Below are 26,501 nucleotides of genomic sequence, written 5' to 3' on the forward strand. Positions count from 1 at the left end.
TCCACGTTGCCAGTACAGAGCTTAACACGGGACTTGAACTCATGAACCTGAGATCATGCCCTGAGCAGAAACCAAGAGTTGGACGTTCAACCAATGAGCCACCCAGGCACCCAATATATAGTGAAATTAAAAACAACAACAACAACAACAACAACAACAAAGTTTTGTTCAATGTTGAAGAGTGAGTTGGGGAATTCTCATAACAGTAAACTAATGTGATCAGAGAGCACATTTTTGGACTCTCAAGCACTATTTAGTGAGGAGCAGCTAACCATGCCTGGATAAAAACAAACAAAAAAACAAAACAACAACAACAACAAAAAACCACAATGTATTATAGAGGTTGGCATATTAATCCAGGCTTTAGAGCAAAAGTCAGGGGTTTTTAAATCTGAAATTAAAGAAGTTTGGGAACAGCATCCAATTAACTAGAACAGGATATTTAAAGAAATAGGGCAGGGACAGAGTGTGGTTGAGGAACTGGGAACATGTGAAGCATCATGTCCAAGACCTGTAGAAAGGAAGCTTAATTTTAAAATAATGAGTAAAAAATCACTTATAAACCTTCTAACTCATACTTTGTCTCCTAAGATTTTATATCTCACTTTCTTCTTTATTATTTTTCTATGCTTTCATAGAGTATATCTATATACATTTATAGGTACATTACTATATTATAAATGTATGATATATTTATTATCTTTATTTCTCCAGTAGAATATAAGCTCCAAAGGACAATGACTTCTTTTTAGTTTGCCCATGAAATAGAAGGATACCTGGTAGATAGAGGGTACCCAATAAATTTTTGATTAATAACTAGATAAGTAAAAAATAAATAAATAAATGTATGAATGCAGTCATATGGAGTTTTTGCTTGCCTTTGGATAACAGAGAGCCAGCTAATATATTTTCCTCTGGTTAGTCTCTGTGCCAGTTTCCAAATACCCGCTTCCATCAGTTGTATAGAAATTAACATAATCCCTAAATCCAGATTATTTTTTTTGTAACGGGTAGCATTCCTTCTTGTGTTGATGGCCCTTCTAGTCTTAGCTTTTAAAAAAACATCTCTTCTCATTTTCTTTTTCCTGCTAGCCCATTTGGTCCCAGTGTGTACCTTCCTCTGTCTGGCTCATATGACATTAATGTATTATTGTTACAACAGTCCTAAACAATCAACCAGATGAACTAAATCTATGGTCACTGGAATTCAAGATCTGAGTTGACATGTCTGCTTTGTTTACATTGTATATCTAGTGCCTGGTACAAGACCCAAGCAAGCGGATGTGCTTGATAAGTGCATGATGAACAAGAATGAAAGATGAGTCCCCATGCATTATTACTTGGAGCTCAGGAAGAGATTTAATGAAACCTTATAGAAAACCACAGATAGGCTTATCACATATGGTTTTCCTTGGAAGGATAACCCTCCCCCAAATTATTCTCAATTATTTTACTTTTGTAATTATAAATATATTATTCAGTATTAGAGGTGGTATAATTTTTAAAGAATTACAAAAAGTTTTGCATGGAAACATTGACTTATTTAAATTTTTTTATTTTTATAATGTATTTTATAAATATCAAGTAACCAGAAATATAAGATGATAGAATGCATATTTAATAAGATGATTTCAAAAGAATTTTTTTTTTGGCCAAACTAGAATCGGGTTTTAGAAGAAAATAAATATTTTATTTAGAACCTTCATAACATAGCTTTATCTTTATAATGCCAGAGCTAGTTTTTTTTTTTAGCAGAAATGTGTAGCTTTAACTTTATTAAATTTAGAACCACTTTTGAGTTATCTAGAAACTTAGACTTTGACCTCCTTTGAAAATGTGAGATACAGCTCTTTTAAAATAATGCTGCTGCCATTAAGCATTTATCTCAAACACAAAGACCCACTCATTCAACATTTAAGCTAATTACTAGTGTTGAAGGATTATATTCAAATTCCTCATTAGTAATTCTCTATTACTTAAAAAAATACTTGTTTAAAACACCAACCAAAACTCTCAGTTGTGATAGATACTATAGCACAGGAATAAACATAAAATCTCGATAAAATATCTTTGCCTCTATTATTAGTATTTCCATAAGGTGACCTCTATATGTATCAAAATTTGATTTGGAGTGATATCATTTCTAGTTAATGCACCTTTTCCCAAAAGTACTTTAGATTTCAAAATAAATTATGTGAGAGCTTTTACTATAATATGACTGGCTTTGTACGTATTTAAATATAAGCTGATTTCCTCCTTTCTGAAGGAAAATTTGGAGGACAAAATACCCCATGCCTAATACTTGGATATATGCATTTACTTGTTTTGATCATTACCCACCACTACAATGCCTGATCATGGTAAACACTCAGTAAATGTTTTCTTTACTCAGTAAACATTTCAAGGATAGATGCAGTTCACAAATTTGTATGCATTTCTATTTGTATTTATATACATACACTTAAAATGTCATTGGGAAAAATTAACTTGGTAAATGTGTCCTGCATACATCATCTCCATTTTCAAATTTCTATGATTATTTTAAGGCATAAAATATACCTGGTCATAACCTGAGGCGAACTCAGACAGTGCCTGCCCCCTCACCATGGGACATTTTTCCCTTAGATGACAGGCAGATCTGTCACAAGACGAGATGATTTATCTCCTCTGATTTCATCCTGTAAAGACGCCCTATACAAGGTGAAGTGATAATTTTCCTCAGAGTTAACATGTCCAATGTCTCATTTTTCATTCCAGTCCTTGTGAAATGACATCGAACACTAAATTGGGAACTAATTTTGGTTGTGAGATTTGGCTGCCTGCCCACTTCTCTGGGAAAACAAGCAAATTATCTGTACTTTTCAGTCATAGAAGTTATACGATACTTGCGGCTGACTGCTTGGTACAAGGATTTTTTTATTTTTCCTTTTAACCCACATTGAAAAAGCAAAAGAAAAAAATACATGGCAGGGAATTTTACAAATAATATGTTTTTGCCTGAAAACATCTTTGATCAAAAAGAAATATGCGGGAGCGCCTGGGTGGCTCAATTGGTTAAGTGTCTGACTCTTGGTTTTGGCTCAGGTCATGGTCTCACATCAGGCTCTGTGCTGACAGTGCAGAGCCTGCTTGGGATTCTCTCTCTCCCTCTCTCTCTCTCTCTGCCCTTCCCGTTTGCTTTATCTATCTCTCTCAAAATAAATAAATGAACTTTAAAAAAAACCATGCAAAGTGTACTTGTAAAAAATAGGACAATTTAGGGTGAATTTTAGATGAAGAAATAGGTTTGTCATTGTATTTGACTTCAACAGTGAAGTATGCAATTAATTCAGTATGATTTTATGTGGGAAAAAAACCTCACAACTGTTTGAGAGTAAAAATTCAACCAGCCAACATGGTATTTTCATTCAGTAAGAAAACTTGTTTGTAAATATTTGTCTAAAGATGGAACACAATTTTAAAATTTACTTGCTGAATGCATTTATTTTAGTACATAAATAGGGTAGTGAATTGCAAAGTGTGTTTGTTTAGGAAAAAGATTTATGTGATGAACTAATTTTTAACCTCCAGAGTTACAGATTTTCTTCTGAATGAGTAAAATTGATCATGGCTTATAATTTATTGGGTAAGTATATCAGCAGTGAGGCATTTAGAAGCAGGGAAGTTATATGACTTGAAGAAGTCGTATAAATATAAAATAAGAATATAGAAAGTTTATGCTTTTTAAAGCTTATGATTATTTTATAAGATGGATAAGCTAAAAGGATCTGTGTATTAGTTGAACTGAATATAAGTTAATTAAATCATAGGTATCTGGGAACTGGGGAAGTCATTTCCGTGAGCCCTGACATTATGAAGGTCATAATCTAAATAATCTAAATAATGTTAAAAGTATATGTAGAAAGTAGTAGAGGAATAGCTAGTGTTTATTGAAAGCTTGCTTTTTACAAGTACTAGGTGAAATTCTTCATGTGGATTATTACACTTATCCTTAACAACACCTCCATGAATAGGGATTGTTAACTGCATCATTTTATGGTTGGGGAAAATAAGACATAACAAGGAAAAATAATATTCTTATGCTTTCCCACTAAGTAGAATCCAAACCTTCATTTTTTAACCTTAAACTAATACAAAGCAAAGCAAGATTCATTTTTTAACCTTAGAGCATCATTTTTTAACCTTCAACTGACAAAAAGCAAAGTAAGGTAAGTGCCTACAAGCTTCTAGTAGCACGAAAGGGAAAGGAGAGACACCTACAGAGGAATAAGAACAAGAGGTGTCATGTCAGTTGCAATTTTAAGGGGGGGGGAACATTTTGTCGAGCTGGAATACAGAAAGGAAAATTGCTTCAAGCAGATAAAACTTGAGGAGCAAAGGCAAGTAAAGACAGAAGATACTCTTTTTGTAATAACACATTTTCTAGACTGTCTGGAGCCTACAGAATTTGAAAAAGATCAAGCCTGGAAAAAGTATTTGCAGCCAGATCCTTGGCTTAAAATACCATGCCCAAACTATGCTAAAAAATAGAAAGAATGCTATGCAAGTACTCTTGTTTTCGTCAGCAATGGCATTTCAAACTAGTGGGAAAACGAGCAATTATTTGTCCAAATTTCTGGAAAATTGGTCAGTGATATCAAAAATAATTACTATATATATGTATATATATATAGAAGAGTTAGGTGTAAAGTTCTTCAAGTCTACCGATAATTTTTTTCCTTCTTTGTTTTTTCTCTTTCTTAAGAAGATGATTGTAACAGGCTGAATATTGGTCCTAGTTCCTGGAATCTGTGAATGTCATCTTATGTGGTAGCTAGGACATTGCAGACGTGATTAACTTAAGGATCTTGATATGGTAGGATCATCCTGGGTGATCAGACTGAGCCCTACATGTAATCACAAGTATCCTTATATAAAGGAGATAGAGGGAGTTTTGAAGGGAAGTGAGAAAGAAGTCCATGTGACCATGGAAGTTGGGCAGAAAAGGTAATGTGATATGTGGCCATGAACCAAGGCACAAAGACAAAATCCGGAAGCTGAACAAGCAAGTAAATGGATTTTCTCCTAGAACCTCCAGAGTGTATGTGGTGAAACCCTTTATGGACTTATAGCCTCGAAAACCATAACATAATATACTTGTATCTTGTATACTTTTTTGTTTATATAGTTTTAAGTCACAAAATTCATGATTATTTGTTATAGCAGCCAGAGAAAAATTAATGCAAAGCTGTCTTCATCATATCATTATAAATTCACATGTTTATAAAATATGAATATATTCAGTGTGAATTAATGAAAAATAATATGTAGGTAGCTATAATTTTTCTGCTTAAAGAATGTAAAACCTAAAAAAGTATAAAATTAATCAGTGCAACTACTGGATACATTAGTCTACATAAAAAATTAAATATGTATACCTTTTTAAAAGCATAGAATTGTGTCTAAGCAGACCCAATATTGCAAAAATATTTCACAGGGCTACCTATGTAATACATGGAGCATTTCTATAAATTAAGGGGAAAAAAACTATCAACGGAAAACCTTGAAAACTCTTGAGCGTGGAGTTAATAATTCAAGGCATGTATGATTCTTTGAAAGAATTAACAAAATTGATAAGCCCCTAGCAAGAAAGAAAAAAGATCCACATACAGAAAATCATGAATGAAAGAGGAGAGATTACAACCAACACTGCAGAAATACAAACAATTATGAGAATACGATGAGTGATAACATGCAAACAAATGGGGCAATCTGGAAGAAATGGATAAATTCCTACAAACATATAAACTACCAAAACTGAAACAGGAAGAAAGAGAAAATTTTAACAGACCTATAATCAGAAAAAAAATTGAATCAGTAATCAAAAATCTCCCAACAAACAAGAGTCCAGGGCTGGATGGCTTCCCAGAGGAATTCTACCAAACATTTAAAGAAGAATGAATACCCATTCTTCTGAAGCTGTTCCAAAAAAATAGAAATGGAAGGAAAACTTCCAAACTCATTCTCAGTCAGCATTACCTTGATTCCAAAATGAGACATAACTCAAGACATATGAGTGATTATTAAACAATAAAAGTGCATTCTGGTTATTAGAGAATAACAAGTTAAAATCAAGGGAAAACATTTGTAATTCTACCAAAATTGTGTACATTTGATCATCTTATTTCAAAAATTTATTTGTAAAATCTCTAGCAAGTTCATACTAGAATAACTGTCTCTTAGAATTCAGTTTCCTGATTTGCACTCCTGTTGCTAATCCCCAAACCTTTGTAATCAACTTGCATTCTACATTTTTCTCATACCCTCTTGTTCTTTCAAGAAATCTTGGCTTTACTTCCAAAATATAACTTCTCATACATACCTCATACATACCTGAATGTCCATGATCCTTGCTTAGATTTTCGCTCTAACATCCTAATTGATCTCCCTGCCTTGCCTGTGCATTATTACAATTCATTGTGGAAGCAAAAATCAACGTGATCCTGTGACACTGGTCAGGTCAATTCTTCATGACATAATCAGCCAGTAGTTCTTTGCCATGGCCTCTGATGCCCTTTAGGATTTTACACTCCTCCCATTATTCTCCTCTAGCTCACTACCTTTCAGACATTTTTACCTCCTCCTTATCTCTGAACATCCTGGGTTTGCTTTGACATAACAGGTTTTTGCACTGGCTCTTCCTGGATTTTGGAACCAACCATTTTCTTTTAAAATAATGTTATGGTTACTTCCTCTCATCCTTAAAACCCAGTATTAAATGACTGCTCCTGAGTGTCCCATTAAAATTCCAAGTCCCCCAACACTCCAGATGCCCGTAATGGTCTCCATCTGATTATCTATAGTACTTATCACATTCTGCTTCTGTATATTTATTTACTATTCCAACATGTCTACAGCATACAGTTTTCCCTTCCTTCTTTACATTTTAACATCACGGAAATCTTTATGTCGTTTATAATTACTATCAGCTCAATATCATTAGTGACCCGACAGTGTGAAAAATAATTTAGTTACACCTTCTAATATTAAGAAAATGGCAGTATTAAAGTAACCCAGATTTGAAACTATGCTCGTTTTTTCCTTGCCTGCCTCTGCTACCAGAAGTAAGCTTCATGAATGCAAAGAATTCTTTTTTTCCTCTTTTGTTTACTCATACATTTCCAAACCCAAGAATGCTTTCTGGTACACGAAGAAATCAAATATATATCTGCCCAGCAAATTTATGAATTAGTGAAAAGCAATTATACTGCTTCATTACATAGTAAATATTCAATAAACGTTGGCTGTTCCAACGGTTATCCTCAAGAGCATGCAGAAATACGGTTGCTAACACAACCGGAATTTGATCACTACCTCTATTTGATCAGCAGATAAAGGATCTGTCCAATCTTCTAGTTACTTCTCCTTTCATGCCATTATTATGTTATTAGTAATATTTTTAAAATTATACTGGACTAGGATACTAATTTTTTTTATTTCAATAAACTAAAATTTGAAATAATTACTGTCTTCATTTGAGGCAGTGATTGCATTTGAAATCCCAAATAGACTGATGAGTTTTCCAAATAGTATTGTGCTGAATAAAAATGTTTCTCTCAGAAGAAAATTTAAAGAACTGAGAACATCTAGCTCACTATTAATTTTACATTAACATTTTGGGTATATTGTTTATGGTCCAACTATAAAGTCATTAAAATCTCTAAGAGTTTAACCTTTACATTTCTTAGATATGTTGGAAAAGGAAGTTTTTATTCAGCAAGCTCTCTCAAATGGCATAGGAAAGAAATCTGATTCACTGAACCATGGTCACTGAGAAACAATGCCTGAATCTGATAGAATTATTCTCTCATTATTCCAATATCAAGACAAAACTTATAATTTACAGATATTAATCTCTATCATTCAAAATGAAATGTAGGGGCGCCTGGGTGGCGCAGTCGGTTAAGCGTCCGACTTCAGCCAGGTCACGATCTCGCGGTCCGTGAGTTCGAGCCCCGCGTCAGGCTCTGGGGCCCAGAGCCTGGAGCCTGTTTCTGATTCTGTGTCTCCCTCTCTCTCTGCCCCTCCCCCGTTCATGCTCTGTCTCTCTCTGTCCCAAAAATAAATAAATAAATAAATAAATAAATAAATGAAATGTAACTTCCTCAATGAAATTTAGAAATCTTGCATGGGCATTTGTCATTGCCTACTGACCCCTGCAATTTTATGTTGTTTCCAAAACATTATCTCATTTAAAAGCTTGTATCATCAGCAGCATCTCCATCAAATTTTACACAATGAATTATTTTCAACATAGAATTGAAGTAGCAATTTCACTCTTTTGATTTTGAGAGCAAAATGAAAATATAGACATCATGTTGAGATTTTCATGACGGTCAGTCTGAAAACACCTTAATGTGTTTTCACATTATATTTTGTTAAATCCTTTTTATTCTTTGGTGAGGAAATCATATCCAGTAAAGAGTCAGAGGGTGCTAAAAAGAGCTATAAATGTTATAATGCTTCATATAACTAGTTAAATGAGTATTGACCTTAAGTTGTTATTTTTATTAATTATTAAATCAATGCCCTTGAGATATTGCCATTTTTCCTTTGTATGTTGACACAGAAAATATTAATTCGTATAATATTATCTTATTTATATCCCACATTCAACTCCAACTTGATCCAATTGCATTCAGAAATCTAAATACAGGTAACAAGTCTCAAGTATTAAAGTCTATATTTATTTCCACTTTAGTTAACCATTTTACCAAGGATATTTAGTTAGCTGCTGTTTCCACCTCACTGGGCTACATGACATTGAAAGTGATAAATCAAGCTACAATGCTGTACATACTTTCAAATTGTATCAAAACATAAGGATAATTATAATTAAACTTATATCTGGCTTCCCTATCCTTCCACAAACGTTATTAAAACATTACATTTTAAGCAGTTTTATTAAGGTATTTTTACATAACATAAAGCTAATTTATTTTGAGTATACAATTCAATGATTTTTATTAATTTTGCTGAGTGGTTCAACCATCACCATACGTTGGTTTTAGAACATTTTCATCCCCTCAGTGAGATTCCTCACGTCCATTCATTTAATCCCCATCTCATCCCCAGCCTCAGGTAACCACTAATTTATTTTCTGCCACTATATATTTGTCTTTTCAGAACGTATCATATTAATAGAATCATAAAATATATGATCTCTTGTGTATGATCTCTTAACAACATATTTGAAGTTCATAGCATGTGACAGTATTTCATTTTACTGATGAATAATATTCCATTGTATGGATAAACTATATATAATCTCTCCACTCATTACATTTGGATTATTTCTAGCTTGTGGCCATTATGAATAATGCTTCTGTCAACCCTCACATTCAGGTCTTTGTGTAGAAAAATGTTTTCATTTTCTTTGGTTAGAGAGCTACCAGTCAAAATGCTGGGTTGTATGGTAGCTTCGTTTAACATGTTTAGAAATGACTATAATTTTTTTAGTCACTGCACTACTTTACATTCCCACCAGCAACACATGAGAGTTTGTCTCTCTTTATCCTCACCAGCTTTTATACTGACTACTTTATTTATTGTAGCTATTTTAGTAGGTATTAAATGATATCAAATTGTGGCTTTAACTTTCATTCCTCTAATGATATTCAGCACGTTTTATTTGCTTATTAGCCATGACTATATTGTCTCTGATGAAATGACTATGTATTTTTTGCCCACTTTCTGATGGTGCTGTAGTGTGCTTATTATTGAGCAGCAGGAATTAGTTGCAAATTCTGGATACAAATCATTTATAAGTAATGTGTTTTTCCAAATGTTTTCTCACAGACTGTTAGTTGTATTTTTTTTTTAATTTTTTTTTTAACGTTTATTTATTTTTGAGACAGAGAGAGACAGGGCATGAATGGGGGAGGGTCAGAGAGAGGGAGACACAGAATCTGAAACAGGCTCCAGGCTCTGAGCGGTCAGCACAGAGCCCGACGCGGGGCTCGAACTCACGGACCGTGAGATCATGACCTGAGCCGAAGTCGGACACTTAACCGACTGAGCCACCCAGGTGCCCCTGTATTTTTTTTTAATAGTTTATTTTGAAGTAAAAGCATTTTGAATTTTGGTGAGATCCAGCTTTTTTCGTTTATGGACCATGCATTTGGTATCATATCTAAGCAATGTTTGCTTAATTAAGTCTCATGGGTATTCTCCTATGTTTTCTTTTAAAAGTTTATTTGTTTGAACTATACAGTTAAGTCTATGATCTTGTTTAAACTAATTTCTGTGTACAATATGAAGTGAGATTTTTTTTTAAGTTTTTATTTATATGTTATTTGAGAGAGAGAGAGAGAGAACATGAGTGGGGAAGGTACAGAGAAAGACTCAATCCCAATCAGGCTCCATGCTGTCAGCATTGAGCCCAATGCAAGGCTTCAATCTCAAGAAGAGTGAGATCATGACCTGAGCCAAATTCAAGAGTCAGTTGCCAATAGACTGAGCCACCCAAGTACCCCATTAGGTGAGGTTTTGAGTTCATCTTATGTGTGGATAAACAATTGTCCCAGCATCATTTGTTGGACAGAGTATCTTTCCCCAGTGAATTACCATGACACCTTCATCAAAACTCAGTTGATTTATTTTGGACACTTAGTCTTTATGTTGATTTATATATCTATCTTCTAGCACTACATTGCTTTCAAGATTGTAGCTTTATAATAATTTTTGAAATCAGGAACAAAATTTCTATAACATTACTCTTAATTTTCCAAAGTGTTTTTCCTATTCTAAGTGTTTTTCATTTCCATGTAAACTTTAAGATCTATTTGTCAACTTGTGAAAAAATAGCCCGCTAGAATATTGACAGGAATTTCACTGTTTTTTTTTTTCTTGAGTAAGTACTCTAAATTGCTGAAAGATTTCAGTTAGAATTCTGAAAAAGTTTATTTTGATCATTCTTCAAGTATTTTTATTAATTTTTATGGAGGAAAGAATTTACAGTGGTCCTCACATTGCCATTAAAGTTCTGCCTCTTTCTAAGATATATATATTTAATAATTTACTATAGAATATCAGATAATTATAATAGCTAACACTTAACCTTTCTAAATGTCAGATACTGTTGTAAGTACTTCACATTTATAAAATAATTTGATCCTCACGACATTCCCACGAGCTAGAAAACGTCAGTAGCCCTATTTTATGTGTAAGAAAACCAAGCCACAGAGAAATTGAACACATAACCTAATTTCAGTGAATTAGTGAGAAGGCCAGATTTGAAACCAGGAAATTTGTTTCTAGATGCCATGCTACTAACCACTGTGTCTTCCATATTACCACATGCAGTTTTCATACTACCTTCGTGGGCATGTGATACTTCGGTCTAATGTGATCCTTACTGTCACCCCGACCACTCATCTCCCAGTCAGTCGCTCGTGTCTTCAGTGCCTTTGTTCTTGTTTTATTGCATCAACTGCCTTGTTTTTGTCAGTGTCCTTTTGTCACCATCCTTACCCATATACCCTAAATTCTATTGTTTTTTTAAGGCTTTACCAAATATTATATAGTTTGAAGAGAATATTTATTCATAGCAAGCCATATAGCATTATTTAAAACTTATACAATGTTTAATTCTGTCTTTCCAAGTTTATCGTAACTATATTGAGGACAAGCCTGTATCATATCTCCCATCGTTTCTAGAAGGAATTACACATTATAGATTCTGTAAAGATTGGATAAATGAATACACATCAATGCTTGAGAAACTGCTTAGCAACGAATTGTTTGTTCTGTAATCTTATATGTTATCTTAATTCATTGATTGAGGTCTATGATATGAAAAACACTCTGTTAGGAACACCTTAAAGGCGTCTACATTGTATACAAGCAATTCTTATATTCTCTTAGTAGCTATATATTTTCATTCACCTTATTTTTTATTGTTTTATTTCTATGATCCTGAAGTAATGGCATGGTACAATTAAACTAGAAAATGAAGTGTTCTGTCTGCAATAACTTATATCATAAATATAAATTATAATTTACTTTTCACCATTTTTTGTCTTGCTTTTTATTTTTTACAAGCTATACATTTCTAACAACTGATTCTAATGTGCAATATTTTCATAACCTCAGGTAAGGCATGAGACTAGAATTAATTTCCCACAGTTTTAATTTTGCATATAACACATTAAACACATATGTTCAGATTTTATTTCTACAACTTGTCAGTCAATTTCTTGCCCTGAAGTCTTATATGTATGTGAAAAATATAGAAAAAATAAAAATATATAGAATAAAAATATCATGCCCTATATATTTTAAGAGGCTTTGTGACAAAGATAAATGTACAATTATAAACATTTCTAATTTGATTATTGTTGTTTGGAATCCACTATGTAGTGTTAATTTTCAAGTTTTTATGATTCACTTATTTCTCATCTTTAATTTGTAAAATATGTGGTTGTAATATTAATATGTTACATGGAATTGGGGGCAGACAATATTTTATGAAACCTCCGTCTCCTAAAAGAGTGCTTACGCTTTGGACATGATAGAAATAGAAAATGTTCCAACGGATTTTGAGCTAGAAGTTTTCATATTAAAGATGTTTGTAGTTGACACTCACTTCAGAAAGAGGAGGTCAGAGCATTTAAAAGCCAGCGTCCTCAAATCAGTTTTAACGGAAATGACTTTCACCACAGTCACATCTGGTTCATCTAATTAGGTTCACAACTGCTACACTTCGGCACTCACATTTTAGAGGACTATGCTTGTCAACACAGTATTTCATTTACTTTTGTTTTTAAAAGGATCGTATATAACCCTTAGGATTTTCTTATTGTTGCTGCTCTATTTGCTTAACTTCATGTCTTAAATTCCTCTAAATGCTAAAATTTTCCTTTTAAATTTTTGGAGGTAGAATCTCTAGCTAGCATTACATTGTTTCCTGTTTCTGGTTTGCAATTCTGTTTTCAAAGTTCATATACCCTGTGAGTGTGATTTGTCTCAGCATGGAACACCATGCTTATTTCAAAGTAGACTCGCTTCATTTTTCTTTCAAGACTTTCAGTGTTTCTAAGAATCTGCTCAGCAGGGAATAACACTTTCTCCAAAGACTGTATTTTGCTGCTTCATCTGACAATTTCTGTGTTTACACAATGAGTGACATTCAGATGCAGACTAGAAATACTCTGTTAATTTGGGTTGAGTCTTTCAATCTTTTCTTCTTTCAGAGTATAAACAAAACCCAGATGAAGTTCAAGTACCTTTTAAAACAATCATTTAACAAAGATAAGTTAGATCACCAGGTGTTGCAGGAATAAAATTGTTTCAACATAAAACAAATGGGAAAATCGCAGGGAAAAATATAGTAGAAAGGCATGCATCCATTTTAATTTTATTAATATTATTTTCTAGTGTAAATTAAACTAAGTGTTCAAAATAAAGACTGTGAAGGTATACAAGAGTCAGGGAGAGTGTCAAAATAAATTATTAAGAGAATGAAAAACCCACTGTATTTTCTAAAGGAAAATAAGTGAATTTTTAAATAACACAAATGGTGATAGAACTTGGGTCTCTAGACTCCTAATATGTGGTGCAATTCTACTATCTCAGGGATAATTACTGGACTAAGGTAATTGAACCTTTAGTCTTGACTATGCCTCCTTCTAAACATGTTATTTGGAGACATACATGTGAATCACAAGCTTTAATCTCTTCATCACAGAATGATTATAGTTGTTTTGAATAAATCACCAGTTTTAGCAAGAATTAAATGAGAAGACAAATATATTGAAATGAATAAGCATGATTAGATAGATATAATTAGTTGTTATTATTGCTATGATCTTCTAAAGCTTTACTTTGCAAAGTGTTCAATTACTGGTACGTAGAATAAATAAAAGTATAGCTTCTCAACAAGCCATTCGACCAAACATGGTGTAAGTAGTGAGAATCTACTAGATTATTCGCATGATCTCTCTTTCCTTTTTGGGGGGATGGCTACTTTCTCCCAAGCTACTCAATTTTACAGATGGGATTTATTAGCATCCCTGATTTTTACTGTTTTGAGGGCACATTTTGTTGGCTGAGGTCGTATACAGACGGCTTAATCAAAAGTATTTTCCCCTGGAATTGGAATTAGAAAAGAAAAAGAAGAAGAAAAAGATACAGAGACAAAGAATTCTGTTCCTCAGAGGTGTTCGGTGGCCGCGATTTTCATCCTGTGGGCCAGTAGTGCAAACAAAGTCTATTAGCAGAAACAAATAATGAAGCACTGTTAGAAGTGGACAAATAGATTGAGAAGGCTCTATATCTGTGTGCTCATCCTAGATCCTACTGATTCACAAGTTCTGCATCTGCACCTCGTCTTCCATGGCCCATTCTCGAATATTTGATTATTATTTGCCTTTTGTTTAAGTTAGCATGAATGTTTTCTTTAACCTGCAACTAAGAGCTTTAATGTAAAAAATAAACTGCAGCAATCAATGTCACCTCTGTTGGTTTTCTAGGTCTGCTGAAATGAAGTACCATAAACCCAGCCTAAACAGGAATGTATTGTATTTTCAACATTAGCAATAGTATACCAAGGTTAGGTTTTGATTAAGAGGGAATGACAACGGAATCTCTGGATGGTGATATTGGAATCATTGCCCTTGAAAATCTTGAATTTCCACATTCTTCCTAGACCCATAGTTCTTCAAAAGTAGCCCCTTCCTTTTTGTGACAGATTAGCTCTCTTTCTTCCTCAAACAACATGCAGCAGCTTCTGTCTTGTGAGGCAATCCTTTTCCAGGATCTTTCCCTATCTTTCCTTCTTGTCACCAAAGTAATATCTAAGGTCATAACATATCTATGGATCTCTGGGGTTGGTAATTAGAAAATAGCATTTCAGAAGCAAGATACACATCAATGGTATCAATGGTATCAGTTTAGTGGGCCTGCACATAACTAAAATTTTAAAGATCCAATTGTCTGCAGCATAGCAGCACTTTCTCTCCAAAGTGAAGGATATATTTCATCTTGCACCTATCACCGCTAATCAGGAAGTGGAGCTCCTAAAAGTTCCCTTCACTGTAGCATCTTCTACATTGGGGAATAGTGCTTTGACTCATTTCTTGAGTTTAGAGGAGTCTATCAGCTTTGAGAGAGGCCCAAGGGGAGAAAAAGCTCTGCAGGAGTCAACACCACAGTGTAGCTCCTGTGACATTAGGGGTATCTTTTGCAGGAAAATATAGCATGGCAAGTTTAGGGTAAACCTCAAAAAGAGAAATTCTATGTAGAATTACTATGAAAAATCCCCTAGGATTCTGGAGCATGGCTATGTCATGTGCAGCAGAAAATTTTACACCACTTGAAAAACAGCAGGTAATTGATTGGAGTTCAGAAAAGTAAGCTTTTTTTTCATGAATGATAAGCTTATTATGTGGGCATGTGCAAAAACTGGGTAGCTACTCCATTATATCCCTACTCACTGGTGGTTTTGAAAGTCAGTGATGAACAGAAACCTGGACAATGGGAAGAGTTCTAAGTGGTGCCCCTGCTCATCTATTTTGGAAAAAAAGTCACTCACATTAATAATACATATGGATTCATGGGCAGGAGCAAATAGCTTTGACTAACTGTACGCTGATGAAAAAAATAAGACATCATAGAGAAAGAAATCTGAGAAAGTGACATGTAAATGGATCTATTGAAAATATGCACACGTTGTGCATTTTATTGTCCACTAGAATGTGTTCACCATGCAAAAGGCAACATGTATCCAAACTCCAGTTTTTCAGGTGGGGCACTATTCTGGCAGTGTTTTGAACTTCTGCAAAGGCTCTCATCCATCAGTGTCTTCTGAAGTCTGTACTCTTCAGGTGTTCCCCTACTGTGGCCAAATGGAATTGAGGCCAGGTTACAGGTTTCAGGAGGTTTCACAGCGCACACTGAGGTCTGCCTGCCCATTACTTAGTGTGCAGGTGGACAAGCTGCCCCCCGGGTCTGTTGTTGTTTGGTGCTGAATCCCATAGCTTCCACAGAGGCACTTTTGTTCATAGATGTGTGCCAGTTATTAAAAGGGGAACAAAAGGGAGGGACATCTTATGCCGCCATGATACTGATGTCACTCTGGTCTATTAATATGAAAGATTGGGAAAGAAGGGAATACTTGAGAGCAGATAGATTTCCATTCCTTATTTTATTCTAGTCTCAAACAAAACTTTGAAATAAGGAAAATGAGCTACTTTTAATGACTTAAATAAAATAGTTTATCTAAACATGTCTGTGAAGACAATCTGGACAAAATGAACACAGTTAATGGGTAGGAGTTGTCTGTCCCATGGGTTCAAGACATTGACATCTCTGTGGCAAGTATATCCCAGTTGTGGAGGTGAAGACTCTGGCCATAATCCTTGATGTCATTAACATTTACAGTTAATTTCCCTTGTTTGAATCTTCAACCAAGTGCAATTTTGGGGGAGGTCGACATAAATTTTCCTATTTCTGATTGCTAGGTTTTTAATATTCATCTTTATTAATTTCATCATGATACACGCATAAGAAACTTTGGGTCAGAGACAGATTTCTTTTTAAACACCACACAATAAAGTTTAAGTCTATTACCCCTCTTGCCCTATGCTTATACCTAGTGTGATATCATGAGAGCCAGGTCAACTGTCCTAAATGAGTAGCCAGATGTCCCATAGGGTAGGAACAAGACAAATTATTCTTCTCTGCTGATAAAGGGTAAGGAGGCAATTGTCCTCCTCCCTTCTTGAAGGCCCTCCTAGAAAATATAACTAACCTGAATTCTAACTCCATTCTTTTGGTATATGAGTAAAATCTCTCCAGGAGCCAGATAGGCCTTGGTGTTTCTGGATTTCTGACCAAGCAATGTCTCCAAATTCTGGGCTTTATCCCTTTTGACATGCAAATACTAGATAGATATTATTCCAGCCTTCCTGGTACCTTGGGTTTTAACTTTGAGATATGGTCTAGGTTGTGATCCTTTGGCATCTCAAAAAAGAGAAACAGAAGTTTTATTATCCATTTTGATCAGAGTCATTAACTAAACAAATGACTACAGATCTACATTTTATGGTAAATGAAGATGTTTCTTGGGGGAAAAAAAAGCATTCTTTTTAAATTTTAGAGTACATATGATTCTGTGGTTCAGAAACTGGGGCTTTTTGAGGAGCAGGGAAGTTTTATTTTCCCAAAGTTATATAGATTGAGATTTAATATTATATAATGTATTATATAATATATATTATATATTTAATTTTTATATAATATACATATAATTTATATAGTTTTCATTTATATATATTTTCATTTATATATATATATATTTTTTTTCATTTATATATGTGTGTGTGTGTGTGTGTGTGTGTGTATCTGACTCCACAATGGTGAAATAAAGACACTGGTCAGAGAAAATTTTTTCATTTAAACGTCACCTTGTTAAACTAAATTAAAAAATACATACCAGTTTATGAGTTACCCTGATGACTACTTAAGCCAACAAACTTCTTCACTTTTTTTGCCAAACAGTTGTAGTACATATAGTCGTTTTTTTTTAATATTAAGTAATCATTTTAAGCATTATATTGCATACTTCACATAGACTTAAATCATCTTATATTAAAATATAACAAAATGTTAAAGTTATGTCTTTATGGCTTCAGGAAATTTAGTATATTTGACTAAGTTGTATTTTTGGCAAAATTGACCACTAATATTATTAAACACTTTTTTAGTGTAAGGAATACATACAGCATTTTTTAAAAAATAATCACTTTTAACTTTTACATTGAAAAATGGTCTAGAATCTTAAATTTTGATGTGTTTAGTGAATTACTATAATATTATTACTAAACAATATGACATTTAAGAGAAAGTAATATCTATAAGTTTTGAAACCCAGTGATGGCCAAATTAGATGGAAGATTTTCATAGGTCTTTAAATAGTTTAGATAATTCACATTTATATATGTTAGAAAGTGCAAAAAGGTGTGCAAAAAAATTGTTTTTTAAAAATATAATTAAATATTGCCTGAAGAACATTATTGAAGAAGTTCTTCTTGATTGTCTGCAACTGAAATATATAGTTGAAGACTGAGGACAAGTTAATCAAGAAACATGGTGTAATAAATATTTTTAGAAGCATGTATATCATGCAGGAATTATTGCTGACAGAAAAATTAATTAACTTAAAATTAAAATATAGCAAAAAATGCACACAAAATTCAAAATATCTGGAAAAAGATAAATTTAGCAAACTGGTTGGGTTAAGTTTTCCTGCGTGCCTCAAAAAGTAGAACTTTATCTTCAGTAGTCATTTCTTAGCTTGAAAAAAAATGGCAGCAGGTAAGACAAACATATCTGTATCAGCCACATTTATATAGTCAAACTGTGAACTTTAAATTGTAAGAAACTGAAAATATTCCTTTTTTATTGATCTAGAAATTGAAGTCAACTTTTCTTTTAAAAAATCAGATTCAGTAAATATGTTCAAATAATAACCAAGATCAACACATTTCCTAAAACTGTTAACATGGACAAAACTCCGCACAAATCAATCTTCAGCTTTTCACCAAAAGAGGATTTTTTCACAACATGAGAAAGGACTCTGCATGCTAAAGAAGATAAGCCATTCATCTATTATTATTATGACTTCTGCTCTCATATTTTCTATGGCATATTGAGTTAAAATTAGCTTTCTATGGCTTTTGTTCATTTTGCTTATGTTTTAGTTTGTTTTGTTTATAGTGTAATGGTATATATCACAAATCATTAATTAGTAACTAAAGCATAGTACCATCACCTTTTCAACAGTGAGGTAGAGACTGCAAAAAGTTTCTGAAAGGGACAGGGTTGGAGATAGTAATTGTTTAAAAGAATGTGAAGCAGAAGGGTAAGGTTTCTCAAAACACTATTAAGTGCTAGAAAAAATAGAGCAACTTCTTCAAATGTGATTTTCAGCCAGAATTATATATTCAGCCAACATATTAATCAAATATAGACATAAAAATATTTTTAATTCTAAAAATACTTGGAAAAATTACTCTTTTGTACACATTCCTAGAACACAAGCCAACAATATAAAAACAGAAATAACAACAACAAACAAACAAATAAAAAAGAAACAGGGAGGCAGAAAACACTATCTAAAGCACAGTAGGAAAGTCAGGGGAAGTATGAGATTAGAATCATGTGGCCAAAGGGCAATCAGCTGATGTGTGGTAGAACTTCTATCCTGGACTGTAGCAGATTCTAAGAAGTTAGGCCTATGGAGCCACAGGTTCTTTTAAACCAGTTTGTATTTAAAAGCATAGTTCTTCTCCTTGCTGAGTTTATGATTTGTGACCAATTTAAATACATATTCTTTTGATTGGCTTCCAGAGACATTAAAAATATCTTGAGAAATTCATTAAAAAATGTGATACCATTAAAAGACTTTGGCATGTACTTGCTGATTTTGCATAGATGTTTCTTTAACAATATCGACAAAATGGCAGGTGTGAGGGACAGTTGGCATGGTCATAGTTGTCCACCATTTTGAAATAACTTTCCCTCTCTTTGCAAATATTCTCATGTTATGAGTTTCTCTCCTCCCATGTACAAATTTTTAAAAAGTCATGTTTCTGGCCATCCTTTAGCTATGACAAATACAGATTATCTAGCTGTTAATAATTAAATGCATTTATAAACTGTAGGCTTAGGAACAGGTGAGCAGACAAAATCTGGACAGAATGTATATTATTTTACCAACAAAGAGTGGCAAATGTGACAGTGATAGTGAATTCCCAGTAGTTACAAGTGGAGACTTTAATACATTTATTTTCTGTAAGTTAATATTAATTTATAGAATTAAAATAGTAGAGTGATAAGTTTAAACATAAATAAAAATCAATCCCAGAGACCACAGAATGTTTCCAGGAAAATTATTTCTTGGCTCAGATCCTTTGCCTTTGTACTGATCTTTCTACCTATTTACATGGAAGTGTTATTGTTTAATCTATTTTCCTCTATTTAAGAGGCTGCTGAAATTTCAGATATCAGCGTTTAGACTTGTATTGCTATTTAATGGATTCTCAGAACATAAGGATTGAAAATTAAATAATTTATATGGGTTTTACTGATGTTGTATATATTTAAATTTAAAGAGCTAAAATTATAATTTGTTCAGTGATTTTTTTATCTCTTTCTATTTCTGAAAGTTTATCCATAAGTTACTATCAGGTAAATAATGTTTGAGAATATTCATAGAGTTAATAAAATAGTTACGCGTTAGAACATTGCTTTAGTGAACGACTGACCATGAAAACTTGAAATCATAAACCAGCAATACTGTTATGTATGGCAAAGACATCAAAAGGAGAATACTTGATAGGGTTCCCTAAAGTTGAGATTTATATTTACTAAAAGAAGTTGTGCTTTTAAATAGCAAAATGTATCTAAAAGCAGGGCTACACAAATTTGCTACACAAATAACAGCTGAAGTGATAATTTTTTCTCCCACTTTTCAGTGGAAATCCTCATAGAGTATCAAGTAGAAGGGATTTGATTTTTAAGTCAGATCTGTCTTTTCAGTAGACTTCAGGAGATTTGTCATAATGTGGACTCCCCTCTAGTGGAGAATCTAGAGATGGGACCTCTTCAGGGAGGGCTGGGGGAAGGCCAACACTATTTGATTATCAAGTGGGGGAGTTCCTGCCTCTCTGGGTGCCATCAGACTTACTTGAGATATGATTGAGCAAATGCTGTGATATACTCTGAGTCTTGTCTTCCCCACCCACTTCTGCTCTCCTGTTTTCATTAAACCTTTCTCAGGGAGCTGGGGTGGCTCAGTGGGTTAAGTGTCTGACTTCGGCTCAGGTTAGGATCTTGTGGTTCGTGGGTTTAAGCACTGCGTTGGGCTCTGTGCTGACAGCTCAGAGCCTATAGCCTGCTTCGGATTCTGGGTCTCCCTCTCTCTCTGCCCCTCCCCAGCTTGTTCTCTCTCTCTTTCTCTTAAAAATAAACATTAAAACAATGTTTTAAAAAATAAATACTTCTCAAGTAATGAATGATTGATTATTCTTTCAGCTTTAGAATATACATTTACTCCAAGAAAGCTTTCTGTTGCTACTTCCAGGCCTTGAAACCCATTTCTCAATCTTGAAGGTGTGAAGTTAGGTATTGAGACTACCAGCAGTCGAGGGATGGTGCTAAATAGTGCAAAGCTTTCATAAGTAACTATTTAATGTGAACTCTAACAGTAAGTGTAAGGAACTTAAATACTAAATGTATTGAATTGTGTTATATATGCTGACAGTCTTTACTCAGAACCAGAATGGGTGCCAAGAAAATTTGAGTCTATGCATTCTCATTTCTTCTTAATTATTATAGGAGATGAAAGGAAAAAGGCTAGTTTGATTTGTTTCCTTGTCAGTCATGTTAGAAAAAAGAAGATTCTCTTTAGTAATTCATTTTTTTCTCAAATCCTTTGTAATTGGTCTTTTGGGAGACTAGAGAAGGTATAATATGGGAAAATAATAATAACAGCAACATCACAACACTCTTGAAAACACTAAAAGGATTAATTAAGAAGCTCAAAAGTTACATCTTTTGATGAAGGTGAGCATGTACGAATAACATAATTTTCACAATCTTTCTTTTATGAGACTTTGGTCATATTGGTGATCCCAACAATGTCTATGCATATCTTCTCAACAGAATTAATGTTATTAATTGTATTAATAGAGTTCCCACCTTTTTTAGAAAAAGACATTCAAATCTTTCATTGGTCTAAATTAAATTTTAAAATAAAAATAAATAAATGCAGAGTAACCTGGTTATACTTTAAAGTTTTTATTTTTTATTGTTTATTTACTTATTTATTTATTTATTTTACTTTAAAATATTTAAAGTTTAGTATATTTGAAAACTTGATTGCTGATAAATCTTGTAAAAAAAATCAGAACTCAACAAAAACAAGTTAGTTTGTTTTTTAAACAAATAGAGTTTAAAGGATTGCTTTAAAGGAAATATTAAATGGAATGATGTTTCTTTGATTTTCAAACAACTCATTTATGCTAAATATGCTTCTTACATCATTTAGTGGTACAAGTATACCTCTATGCTGTTTGCAATAGTCATCTTATTTATTACTTCAGTGAAGCTTTATTAAAAGGTTTAGTTTGATGTATTTTCTCTTTCTAAATTCACATAAAAAGGCTTCAGAAGTTCAAAATAATTCACTGGGTAAAATGATCAGGGTAAATTGCATTGGCTTCAGAGGTCTCTTTAGAGATAAAAATACACGGCTAATAGCCAGTTAGCAAACACCAACTGAAAATAAAATATAAATGCAGAATTTAACCAATTAAATATTTTTGCATTGGTTTTAACAGTGCATAAAAGTAACAGGAAATAGAATATGTCTAACATTGTTAAAAATTATTCTGCACTTTTTTGACTACATATTTGTACATGCATACTTAAAATACTAAAATAAAATCTACTATCTCCCTAGAGTGCTCAAAACTGCCAATTCTTAAAGATTTTCAGGTTATATTAATATCATTTTGCCACTTTAAAATGTGATCTCTTTAGAGACTATTGAATATTTTGGTAAATTTTGTTTTTGTAATGAAGTTGGTAGACCTCATTCAATTTTTTATTTTTCCTCCATGGCCAAGGGTGGCTATTGTTTCTGGGGGAAAAAAGAGACAGACAGAGAGAGATGAAGATCATGATTCTTGTATTTCAAGAGATTACATTTGACTGAAATAGATAAAACAATTATCTATCTATAATTCTTTCTAATGTAAGGATGTTTGTGCAAGTTTTGAATATTGTGGGAGCAAGGAGATGGGGAAGGAGAAGAGGGGTTCAGGAAAAAGTCTGATTTGCTGATTAGGAATTGAATATGAAATCCATGTTAAATAATTTTTAAAACAGAGAAGTATAGAGAAAAAAGTCTTATGTAATTTCATGGGTCAGAGACACAGTATAGCATTTGTAATGGTTACTTCATCTATTCGTGTCTATATCTGCGTCTACTTATCTATCCATCTATGCATCCATCCATATATTTTTGTACTCCCATATCTTTTCTTCTATAAAGATATCTACATTTGGAATCATCCTGTTTATATATTTGAATGCTGTTTTTGCTTTACAGTGTAATTATGTGAACATTTTCCCATAGCATTAATACTTGTGAGAAAGAGTTTAATATCTCTATAGTATCCAATCATAAATATGTGAAATTCATAAAATTATTTTATTTTCCAACTGATGAATATTAGTTTATTTTTGTACTAATTATGATAAATTATTTCTTTTTTTAATTTTTTTTTAACGTTTATTTATTTTTTGAGATAGAGACAGAGCATGAATGGGGGAGGGGCAGAGAGAGAGGGAGACACAGAACTGGAAGCAGGCTCCAGGCTCTGAGCCATCAGCCCAGAGCCCGACGCGGGGCTCGAACTCACGGACCGCGAGATCGTGACCTGAGCTGAAGTCGGACGCTTAACCGACTGCGCCACCCAGGCGCCCCAGATAAATTATTTCTAACAAGTTTCTTATCAATATTTCTAATTATCAAGAAAGAATAAATTATTAGAAATAAAACAGTTCTTGATATGGCTTTCCCACCTACCCTAATGAAAATTAAACCACTTTATTCCCCTAACTACCATATACGTGTATGCCAAAAGATAGTTTCATTTTTAAATGTGCAATGCAAAACATCTTATCAGGTCTTTTTTGCATTTATATCTTTGTTATTCAGCACAGTGCCTTGAATGCAGTAAATACTTAACAATGTTTGTTTCCTTAAATGGTTACTTTAGCATAAGCCACCAAATTGGAGATGATATAGTTAAGTGGTATTTATTGGGATGATTTTATCTAGAATTCTTCCGTTTGACAATCTTGTTATAAATCGAATATAAACCTAATTTTTTTAAATGAAAAAGTCTCTATACCTTATTTCTTAAAAAATGTGAAACTAAATATTATGCTAACTCCAAATTTGAACTGAGTTTAATTTGACAACAAAACATTACAATACAATTTCATTGTTCAATTCAATTTCAGATAGAAAGATCTTTTGTCTATCTATATATATTATAAACGGTAAATTTAAATTGTATATATGTAATGTATATATATAAATGTATAATATATATAATGTATATATATAAATGTATATTATATATAATGTATATATATAAATGTATATTATATATATATATATAATATATATAATGTGCTTTTCCAAGACATGTCGCATAAAAATCTGGTTTATTGACTTTTCATAAAATAATCAGAAAATCTCTACAACACTAAACCACTCCTGACAGAATGATAGTTAACCAATGCTGAGTAGTGCTTGCTCCTTATAGGCAGTATCCTGTTTACTTTCATTTATTTTTCTTATGTAGCTGGCCCAGGTAAACCTTCAAATTAGGCATTCCTAAACTATATAATTCCAAAGCAACTAGTTTTACAGGAGTTTACATTAATTGAGTATTTAAAAGCAAATAAAAATGATTGCCTAACTGATTGTTTTATTGTGCCTAAAACACAGATATATGCTTTCTAAACTCAAGATCTTACTTGATACTCTAATATGTATCATTTATTCTCTGTATTCTTTATCTACATTATTTCATATAATTCCAATAATATCCATTCAAAGACAGTATGATATAATTAAAAACTTGAAGGCTAGTAAGGAGAGCTACTATAATATCATGTCAAATATTGTGCTCTAATATCTCTAGATGACCGCTTTGTCATGCATTCCTGCATATAAGAAAAAGAACTCTGGCATTTCACCTACCACTATAAAAACTGAGTTGTGTTAAGTATAAGATCCTTTAGAAGTCTGAAACTCAGGGTGACAGTTATATGAATTTGAGTTTGTTTTCCTTCTCTTTGGTGATAGAATAGACTATCCCCAGGTATGTTTAAATTGATGTCTTGGCAAGATTCTTGGATTGGCAAATTGAAGAGTTAGGCAATTTTGTACCCCCAACATGCAATGACAAAACTATAACAAATTGTCAAAACAACTATTTGAGGATTCTGTAATTTGACCAAAGGCACACCACAGAGATTCCTTTGTTTAAGAAAAACTATTGAACATTAGATAAAAATCCTGGAAGTCATAGCAATCTTAACTGGGGCTCCCTCCTTCCACCAGTCGCAACTCCCTGTGTTTAGTATTTCTGCCAGAATAAACAAGCTATGAAAATTAGCAGCTTTGCTGCTGAAGGGTGCTCACTTGATTTGGAGAGGAGCATGAAAATATCTCATGCCTGAGGCTTTGTGGGAAAAAGTAGCAATATCAGTGGCAACCAAATGGGAAAGACCAATGTTGCAGGAAGTCTGAAGTTACAGTCTTGGTTTGGGCAAGTTGCAGCCAGGACGCCTATCCAGAAACTTACCAGGAAAATCCTAGAAATGAAACAGCAAAAATGAGCCTCCATAAGATGCTGTATATCTGTACATACTGTATATAACATGTAGTCTGCAAAGCTGCATGGTCAAACAATGTTGTACAGAAGTAGTTAGGGAGGGGTATTGCTGTCCACATATCCATGGCTGAACGTGAGGCCATGCATAGATGCAGAGGAGATATGAGAGGTCCTGGAGAAAAGTAAAAATGAAAATAGGTGTTCTGAATGGCTTGCTTTTTTTCATTTGCAGTTCCATCTTGCACAAGATCCATTAGCAGAGAATGGAAATCGTAACTTGCTTAATGTGTTTAAGGTCAGCCTTTGACTACTCATGAATGTCCTCTAAGATCTACTGGCACTAAGCTGGCCTCTAAGAAGACAGGCTTAAAAATATTCTTAGAAACATATATATAATTAATCCCCCACATAGATTATCTATGCAAAAATGTGTGTACTAAGAGCAGTATTTTAGAATTGTATGTGTATTAATTAGTTACTGTTTATAACACTATTAATGATAATCTTGAGAGTTAATAAACAAATGTTTAATATCAAACATAGTACGCTGTTGGGGTTGTAATTCCCACAAGTGACTTTCGGAGAACTTCAAAGTGTATCAGGACAGGCAGCTGAGCCTGGTCACTGTCTCCAATTTGCCGTCTCTCCTATAAGCATTCAACGTGAAGGCTCTCTGTTACCCAGAGGTTCACAAAGGAGCCTAGTGGGCTAGATGTTTTGCAGGAAAGCCGAAGATGAGTGATATTTTCACTTAGGTATTTATTTGTGAGGAAGCTGAGCCTGTTTATGAAATCATAAACGATATATTTCTGTTATCTGTGGCAGCTGACAGAAGAAGAGAGTATGTTGTCCTTTAAAAGCTTGCCTGTACTCTGGGCTGATGGCTCGGAGCCTGGAGCCTGTTTCCGATTCTGTGTCTCCCTCTCTCTCTGCCCCTCCCCCGTTCATGCTCTGTCTCTCTCTGTCCCAAAAGTAAATAAAAAAAAAAAAATAAAAAAAAAAATAAAAGCTTGCCTGTATACCCACCTTTCTAGTGTCACC

Source organism: Panthera tigris, chromosome F3, assembly GCF_018350195.1.
Source record: "Panthera tigris isolate Pti1 chromosome F3, P.tigris_Pti1_mat1.1, whole genome shotgun sequence".
NCBI classification, from domain to species: domain Eukaryota; kingdom Metazoa; phylum Chordata; class Mammalia; order Carnivora; family Felidae; genus Panthera; species Panthera tigris.